This window comes from Hordeum vulgare, chromosome 7H, assembly GCF_904849725.1.
Source record: "Hordeum vulgare subsp. vulgare chromosome 7H, MorexV3_pseudomolecules_assembly, whole genome shotgun sequence".
Taxonomy (NCBI): Eukaryota; Viridiplantae; Streptophyta; class Magnoliopsida; order Poales; family Poaceae; genus Hordeum; species Hordeum vulgare.
The window spans coordinates 21,780,467-21,789,637 of NC_058524.1; the positions used below are offsets into that span (position 1 = coordinate 21,780,467).

General features: G+C 42.4%; 1 long non-coding RNA gene across 1 annotated transcript; it reads left to right on the forward strand.

Moving 5' to 3' along the window:
* Positions 1-820: 820 nt before the first annotated feature.
* Positions 821-1,341, forward strand: LOC123411902. The gene is made up of 2 exons (XR_006613356.1): positions 821-912; positions 1,202-1,341. It is a non-coding gene; the product is annotated as an uncharacterized LOC123411902 (long non-coding RNA).
* Positions 1,342-9,171: the final 7,830 nt, after the last annotated feature.

Sequence of the window (9,171 nt, forward strand, 5' to 3'; positions counted from 1 at the left end):
TGCTTTCAGCTTTCCCTTACTTTTTCTCGGCATGGAGTGAACCTGTAATCTTAAATCATGATTAGGAAATTATTTCAAGGTTTTATGTGTTGATCGACATACTGTTTGTTACAGGAGCACCATAACTCGTGAAAAATTTGAAGAGCTTTGTGAAGATTTATGGGAGCAGGCTCTCACTCCAATTAAAGATGTGCTTGCGCAGTCAGGCATGAAAATTAGTGACATGTATGCTGTAGAGCTAATAGGAGGAGCTACCAGGGTACCAAAACTGCAGGTGATTATTACTCTCTCATTCAAGACTTACACTTAACTTGCCATTGAAGGGCTGTAATGAAATGCAGGACTGTTGCATTGTTGAATTTTGTAAACTTTTGTTGTATATCCTCGTACAAACTAAACTGATTTTATAACCTGGGTGCATGCGGTTGCCTGCTTCTTATTTCACCTTTTTATCTCTTAAGAAGTTTTCATCGTGAATGGAATTCAGTATTTGGCACGTCTCACATTTGTATTCTCCTGTTCCAGGCTAAGCTGCAGGAATTCCTGGGACGGAGTGAGCTAGATAAGCACCTTGATGCTGATGAAGCAATTGTTCTTGGTGCCTCGCTGCATGCTGCTAATCTAAGTGATGGGATTAAGTTGAACCGTAAGTTTTGGATGCCAATAAAGGTAAAAAGGATATTAGTCAATCTCTTGCTTTTACTTGTCAACAAACTTTGCCTATTGTTTGAAGAAATATATCTGAAGATGCTTTTTATTTGTTTGTTGTCTACAGTTATTCAGGTCCATCAAACATACCAAGGACTTTGATGTGTCTCTCAGCTATGACAAAGCTTCTGAGTTGCCCCCAGGTGTTTTATCACACAAGTTTGCGGAGTATGCTATATCAGGCCTGACAGAAACCAGTGAAAAGTAACCACAATATTGATGTTATTTCGGTGCGCATAGTCTCAAGTGTCAACTCTCAACCCTGATCATAGTCAACTTAACAGCCTGAAAGGACCGTGAACCAATATTTATTCTGAATAGTCTGCCTGTGAATTTGTAGTACATATGTATATATGGTCATGTCAATATAATTCCAACTAAAAAAAGGGCTCTAGAAAATCAAGTGATACTGCCATTTTGTTATTACGATTCACCTCATGTTTTGGTTCATTGCATCAATTTAAGTATTTAACAATGTGCATTTTTCAATCAGGTATGGAAGCCGCAATTTATCTGCACCCATCAAAGCAAATCTACATTTTTCTTTGAGTAGAAGTGGAATTATTTCTCTTGATAGGGCAGAAGCAGTGATTGAGATAACTGAATGGGTTGAAGTTCCAAAGAAGAACGTAACACTAGGGACTAATACCATCTGATAGTACAACGGATAGTAAGGTATCATTTTTGTGATTCAACCCGCACTACAGTTTGAAGTCCATGGCGGGGAGCCGGCGCTGCCCACGGGTTAAGTTGGCTTCTTCACGTCCAAACTTGATTATACAAAAAGCTATAATCAGTTTTACCTTGTTATTGATGTCTATTAAAATGATACACAATGCAATATAAAGCTGGTTGCGCCTCTTTCTTTGCCAACGCACTCGTATAACAGGCGATGGTTAAAGGTGTGATGATTTTTTCCCGGTGCAACGCACGGGCATTTTTACTAGTAATAATAAAGCGTGCAGCGCTTCTGTCGTCCGTCGTCGGTCATTTTGCAAAAAAGCCCTCGCAGTTTCAGTTAATTAACCCGCAGTCCAACTTTAAGTCAGAACGAACCGTTTTCTATCGTTTTGTAGAAAAGTCCTCAGAGTTTTAGATAATCAACCCGCGGTCCATCTTTTAGTCAGAGCCGAACCGTTTTTTTTTTACATTTTACAGAAAACTCCCCGATGTTTCAGGTAATCAACCCGCCGTTCCTATTTAAGTCAGCCGAAACATTTTTACAAAAAAACCCTGACTTTTCAGTTAATCAATCCATATTTTATCTAAAACAAAATTATCCATATCTTTTAAACCGTAACTTCGATTTTAACATGTTATATATGAAATTTGATTGAAAAAATGTGTAGAATCTAAATAGATGTTATTTTTAACTGTTGAATACTTCTTAAATATTATTTTTGGTGCAAACTTAATCTGTAGTGCACGGTCTTTTTTTTCTCTCTTTCTGACGACCATACGAATTGCAATAAATATTCATTAAATTAAAACCAAATTGAGAGGAAAGAAAACATCGTTAACCACACATGCACACCTTTGGAAAATCTCGTGGGGAGAAACAACATATTAACACGTTTTCGTTGTGTGAGCATTGAGGCCATCGTCGATAACAGAAATGTGATGTCATGTGAAAATATATTACGTTCAAAGCGTGTGTTATTTTCTCTTACGTTGCAACGCACGGGCTTTTTTTGCTAGTATTTCCTGAAAGAAGAAATATGTTTTACGGTACGTGGTGGAAAGGATGGGATAATTTTTTCATGCCATTATTGCTCTCGTTTCAGAACAAGACTCCTGTGCTGTTACAGAAACCGGCTATAGCACTTTGGCAGAGCTTCAGCCAAGGCGTACGGTTGCGTGCTTCAGTCCATTCTAGTGAATGCACTATTTTTACACGGTTAAAATAGGAGCTGAAACTATGAAATTGACATGAACTATACTGGATATAATAGTCTCTCCCACTCTTGTTGGCAAGCGCCTAGGAAAAATAACCGGCGCATTTGTCTTGGAAAACCAAGATAAAATCGATGGTCACTCAAGAGTGGGACAAGGCCAAAATTCAGGGCTCCAGCAGAATCTGCCCGTTCATGATGACCATCGGCAACACCATGATTAAATTAACCAAGAAAGGAGTAGTACTGCAACCATTGAAAGAAGCACTCCACTATCGCATCTAATCATCTAATCTCTACGCCATTGGGAAGAGACAAATCGATCTTTTCATAGATGCACGCTTTGCTGCAACATTGCAATGATGCAGCAGCCTTTGTGACCAATGCTGCTGCCAAAGCTTCTCTCCTCTGCATGGAGTACGAGCATCCAACGTTGCAGGAGGCCACATTGCATGGGGTATTAGCATTCAACATAAAACGCGGAAGATTTGTATTCTTTTGAATGAACACACGAATAAATTTCCAAGCGTCGATAAAGTAAGTTTCACTTGGCTGAAGCTAAAAATACTAATACTCCATGCAAAGTTAATGGAGTACACTACAGTTCGCCCATGCTGAACTCCTCATGCGACGGGATCCTATATGACATCATAGCGCGAACCTTAGCTGGGCGACCAGCCACCTCAATGGCATGGTGGTGTGGGGGGAGAAAAGGGGCTGACTCGGAAAGGAAGTCGGCAATGGGCCTCTGATCACTTGGTCTCGATGGCTGCCAGCGCAATTGGGGTTGTGGTGGACATCTGTTGCTGCCAGCAGGCCAAGCAGAGGACGTAGCTGACGAAACATCTCTCAATTAAGGTAACATCTACCTTTGTCTATTCTTGACTGTATCAACCAAATTACAATAGGGAAACCCCTTCCTATCTACGGTCTGAAGGAAGCGCGAGCGTCAGACGGCTCGAATGCCGTCGATACGTTTGAAAACTGATGCTCGAGATTTTGACACGCTTTGAAAAACAAAGTATCCAAAAAATCCCCGACCATAAACCCCCGTGTTATCCCCGCTAATTCTCCACGACCTCATCGTCCCTAATCTCCCGCATCGCCTGAGCTCTGCCTCCACATCGCTCTCCTCGCCCCTGCCTCGCGTTCCTAGATCTAATCCTCCGCCGCTTCTCATCAAGATTCCATCGGTCAACTATGCCCGCCTCGACACGTGACCTCACTGCGAGCCATCCGCCTCGCACCTTCACCGCACCGACCACCTTCCTTCTCCATGTTCCTCCTTCGATCCCTGCCGCCAAGCGCACTGCTGCTCCCTAGTCCTCTCCATGGATGCGACCCAGAGGCAACGCTGTACCATCCTGGCATTAACAGGTCGAGCACCCCATCTTCAACGACATTTTATTCATCGCCAGGCTCCCACATGGATTGAATCGGCTGTATCAGCGGTTACGTCGGCCGGCTAGAGAGTACGCATCTCAATTGCAAATTTCTGCCCTATTTGAAGCAACCCATCTCCAAATCGAAGGTATGTGTAGTTCATCCATCGTCCCAGATTTTGGTATATTTTATTCTAGAAATTGAGCAACCTTCCTACATCTCAGATTCATACAGTGTTGAAATTTATTCCAGGTAATAAGCAATGGCAAGATCTGAAACATGTTTCTAGAGATAATATTTCTGTGGGAATATGAAGTAATCCTACCCAGGAAAATTGGGTGGATGTTACTGACACTTATGTTGTGTTTTTTGTATGGAGGTTAGTTTGTACCGTTTTTGTCTTCATGAGATTACTACCATGAATTGGTTAGGCTGATTGAATCTATTTGCTTGCTTTAGTAATTGTTGCTTCCTACCTTTGATATTTACGCATCATGCCTAACTAGTGTATGCTTCAAACAGTTGTGTGATGACTTGGAGTCTGCCAGCAAGACAGGTAAGAAGCACGGCGACCTTCACCGTCGGCGGCCTCGACTAGGCCGTCCGCTACTACCCGACGGCGATATATACCCACCATGCTGGCGGCAACTCGGAGCGGTCGGACCACGTGGATGCCTTCGTCGAGCTAGTGACCGAGGGCACCGCGGCTTGGGCGCGCGTCGGGTTTGGGCTGGTCGACCAGACCACCGGCGAGACGCTGCCTTTGTTCCGTGAGAAGGACCCGATCCTGTTCGACGCCGGCAGCGAGGACACGTGCACCTGGGGCACCTGCGAGGTCGCCAGGAGGAGCCACCTCCACGCCGGCTCGCGCTACGTCCTCGACGACCGCCTCAAGATCGAGTGTGCCATTGACGTTTGCGACGACTTCCTCACCTTCGCCGACCCGCCACCGACACCGTCCTCCGGCCTGCCGCTCTTCCAGCAAGTCGGCTACGGCATGGGGGAGCCGGACGTGATCATCCAAGTCGAAGGAGGGACGATCGGCGCACACTACTGCATCCTCGACCCTCATTGTACATAGAAGCAAATTCTGGCATCATATGAAGCAAATACTATTTCCGTTGGAAGCATTGTTTCACTGGATAAGAAAAAATCAACAATGTTTTCTTCTGTGTCAAAATTTATTCTCTTTTTGGAGGCAATGTAGATCTGAGAAAGTAAGTTGGGAAGCAAACCCTATTTTTCTTTGTAAGCAGATTATTTTGTCTCTTTGGAGAAGTAAGCATGTTATTTTCTATGTTGTAAACGAACTATGTACTCAAATGTGTTGGACGTAATCTTGTTGGACAACTGAAACAAGATATTCTAGATAAGAACCAAATTGAAATTACACTTGAATTAGAGACAATTTTTCACATATGGAAGCATAGTGCATGACCTAAAAATGGAAGCTAATTCCTCAATTGATGGAAACAAATTAGTGTGGAAAACCCCCATCTCGACGCAGTTCCTTCGGAAGCAAAAGTGAATAAGAATGGAAACAAAAATTTCAAGGATGGAAACAAAATTTTCTTGTAAGCCCACAAACAATATCTCGTAGAATGCCAATTTTGAACAATTATTACACTCCTTACTATCCGAAATTAGTTTGCTAAATGTATGGAAACGTTTAATTGGTTTCCTAAATAACGGGAGCAGTTATTAGCAAATCCACGTAATTAGCTCCATCAGGTTTTAGTTTTATTTGGAAACTGCGTACTATGTGCACATAGGCCACACCCTGCTCATCCAACGGCTGTACATGCTTCCATCCAACGACTCAATATTGGTCTGATAGGAAGCTAGGATCAGTAGTCTGATCCCTAGCGGTTCCCCGTTACAATAACTCAGTATGTTTCAATATTTATTGTAACTAGAGAACTTTAAACGAAATTAAAGATACTCATCTCGGTTTAGATAGTAAAGGTACATATTTCAGTGGGTAGTGCACCTGAGTGTTCGATGTCCACGTCTACGCATAGCTGGAACTCAAGGAGGAGGCGTTTGTTTTGTGGTGTGATCTAGTGAAGCAAGGTGCGTGACCCCACTCGGCATAGGTAGTCCACAATGTAGTTCTGGTAATCAATTGCTAATTCCTGGTGCCTTCTATGCCTGTGCCGATAAGAATTGAATCAATAATGTGTAGATCCAACAAATAGTTCACATAATGGGTGTGTATAACTCTAGGGAAGAGAAGCAAATTCAGGTATGTGGTTGTACATATTTTTTGTACTGTGCCCTTTGCTCTTATAGAAGAGCTATGTGGTAGACAATGGTATGAAGTATATGGTCCTTTGTACATAACCTGTCAACAGTTTGTTGGTTATTACTTTAGTCCTTTGGTAGGAAGAGCGGATGAGAGCTTTATCAATCCTTTAAGCAGGGGAAAGGTTGTTGTATTGATCGATCAACCTTGGCACATAAACTAGCATATGACCAGCTCGATGCGCGGGCTAGAATTTTATGAATTTCCGTAACGAAAACTTAGTTTCCGGTTTATGTAAACAAAAGTTAGGATCAAATATGATAAAATATTCAGAGAACAGTGACGAAGACCCTGATATGGAGGACTGGCCGACTGATCCCAACAATAGGGGCAGAGAAGGAAGTTTCAACATGAGGAATGAAGAATGTTGTGTGATGCGTGTTTGGTCACTAGCATGGATCTGATCAATGGTACGGAGCAAAAGGGCGCAACATTTTGGGTCAACATTCATTCTTGGTTCCACGAGCACACGAACTATGAGCCCAACCACGACCAACTCATCCACAATCGCGCAATCAAGCCGCTTAACTATCGATGATACACCATCCAAGAGGTCGTGAGCAAGTCTTGCATTCATTTGAAACAACTCATCGGCCGATGGCCAAGTGGTGCCTAATCATCTAGCCACTAGGTTCATCTATGTGTTATTTATTTTGCCGGATATGCTCCAAAGTCGTTTAGACGGATATGCAACTTGTCAACTGAACATGCTCGATGTCATTTGGGTGTCTATGCTCTATGCACGTTATTCATAATGCCATCTTCTTTGTAGCCATCTCGCCCATGCAAATTTTTATTGGAGGTGGATAAGAAGAACTTCGTCCTCATGCGTTGTTGGTTGAAGTTGGGAAATCCACGTGGCAAAAATGGCATTGCCAATTCCATCAGGACCACCAGCGTCAACAATGAGAAAGAAGCAAATGATCCAACCGACCCAAAAAATAGCCGCACAAAAAGGTTAAAAGGGGTTCCTGTGTAAAAAATGAGAGGAGGAGAAGGAGTGGTGGCCAAGATGACAGAGAGCTCAACAACATATATAATGGCAAAGAAGGAGGGGCATGTGTCAAGCTCTCCGAAATTCTAGCAGGGAATGACGGTAGAGTGAGCAAGGAGGCTCAGACAGCCGGTAACTATCATTTTTTGCATGGATTACCATAATGGAACTTTTGTTATCGGTACCATGTAAAATCTATTAAATATCCACTTCCTTTTATTTGTGACCGATCTCTATTAACACCTTACTTTAACTTGAACCCTATTGTTATGCATTTAAAATGATATTGGCATTGAAACTGGGTAGACGTTTAGGGTATCAAGTTCGACGGACAGCTCTTTTATCAATATCCATGAAGTGGTGCGGAGCAATTCGTGGAAAATAGTGAGGATGGCGTTGGAGATGCCCTCGTGATGCAGCTGCCTTTTTGCTCCCCACTGAGCAAATGTTGGTGCTGAATACTGTTCATCCCCTCCTGCCAATATTGTTTTCATTGCAGAACACGACTCATAGAAAAGCTGACACCAAAACTGGCACTAGTGTTTGTCCACACACCATTCAAAATAGGAGCTGCAAGCCTGCAACAATTTAAATTAACATGAGTTACAAAGCCCAGAATAGTCATTTTCCACTCCGCTTGTCACTCAAGTTCGCCAGAAGGCACAGGCTATGGCAGAATCAACACGTTCACGGGGACCAGTTACGCCACGAGGATTTCTTTAAGCAATCCAAGAGCGAAAGTACGTACTATATAATAACCATGAAAATTCTTGAAGCACTGTTTTATCGCATATAATTACAGCTGTCACTATGGCGGCCATTATATGTCATGTCGATCTTTACTGGCGGCAAACTTCGGGTTTAGTTTTATTTCAGGCGCACGATTTGGCACAATGAATGGCGCAGCGGGGCAGCCACGGTGACAGTTGCGCGTGTGACCAGTGTGGTGAATTACCTGTGTGGTGGCACCCTCTCTCCAGGTTTAGATAGACACTCGTACTTTCTATCTCTACTACTGAGGGCATTGATTCGGGGTGCACTTCGACCTTGGTTCCATAGGAGCCAGTAAGAAACATTGAGAAATAGAACCATATGATTTGATTCATTTCCGATAACCATGAGTTGATCATTTTAGGGGATCTTTTTGTCAAAGGATGCTCCTATTACACTCGTAGTCTATCAAGGATGAAAACCCACTATGTAACTTCTACATCAATAATTCAAACATTGTACACATCATTAGTCCCATTCTCTTATCCCTAGGAGGCGTTCCTCCACTAGGAGGTTTCTTCGGAAAACTATCTATTCTGGCGTGGATGGCAAGCAGGCCTATATTTTTTGGTTTCAATAGGACTCCTTACGAGCATTCTTTTTATATATTATTATATATAAATAACAAAGTTTTTAGTGACCGACGAAACCAGTAAATAACCCCTTATGTGTGAAATTATAGAAGATCCCATTTAAGATCGAACAATTCCATCGAATTGAGTATGATTGTATGTGTGATAGCATCTAATACACCAGGAGTATCAATGAACCCCATTCTTGCAATTGCTCAGAATACCCTCTTTTAGCTGCTAGGCTTATTTCTTAGTTCAAGACCCCTCTTACTAACTGGAATAAAAGAATTATTAGATCTGTTCCGTCCAAAATGGGAATGGGCGCTAGGGTTATGAACTTATAATCGTAGAATCGACTCGACCATCATATTACAAATCCATTACATATCGGACCAAATCGTGCACATTCTTATTATAAGAAGGGGTCATTCGAGCCTTTGGAAATAGGTACTCTATTTACATAGAAATCCCCACATCCTTACATTCTATTTAGGATTAGGAATAGGTGTAATTAGACCTGCTTTTTATATATCTATCCTATTCTTA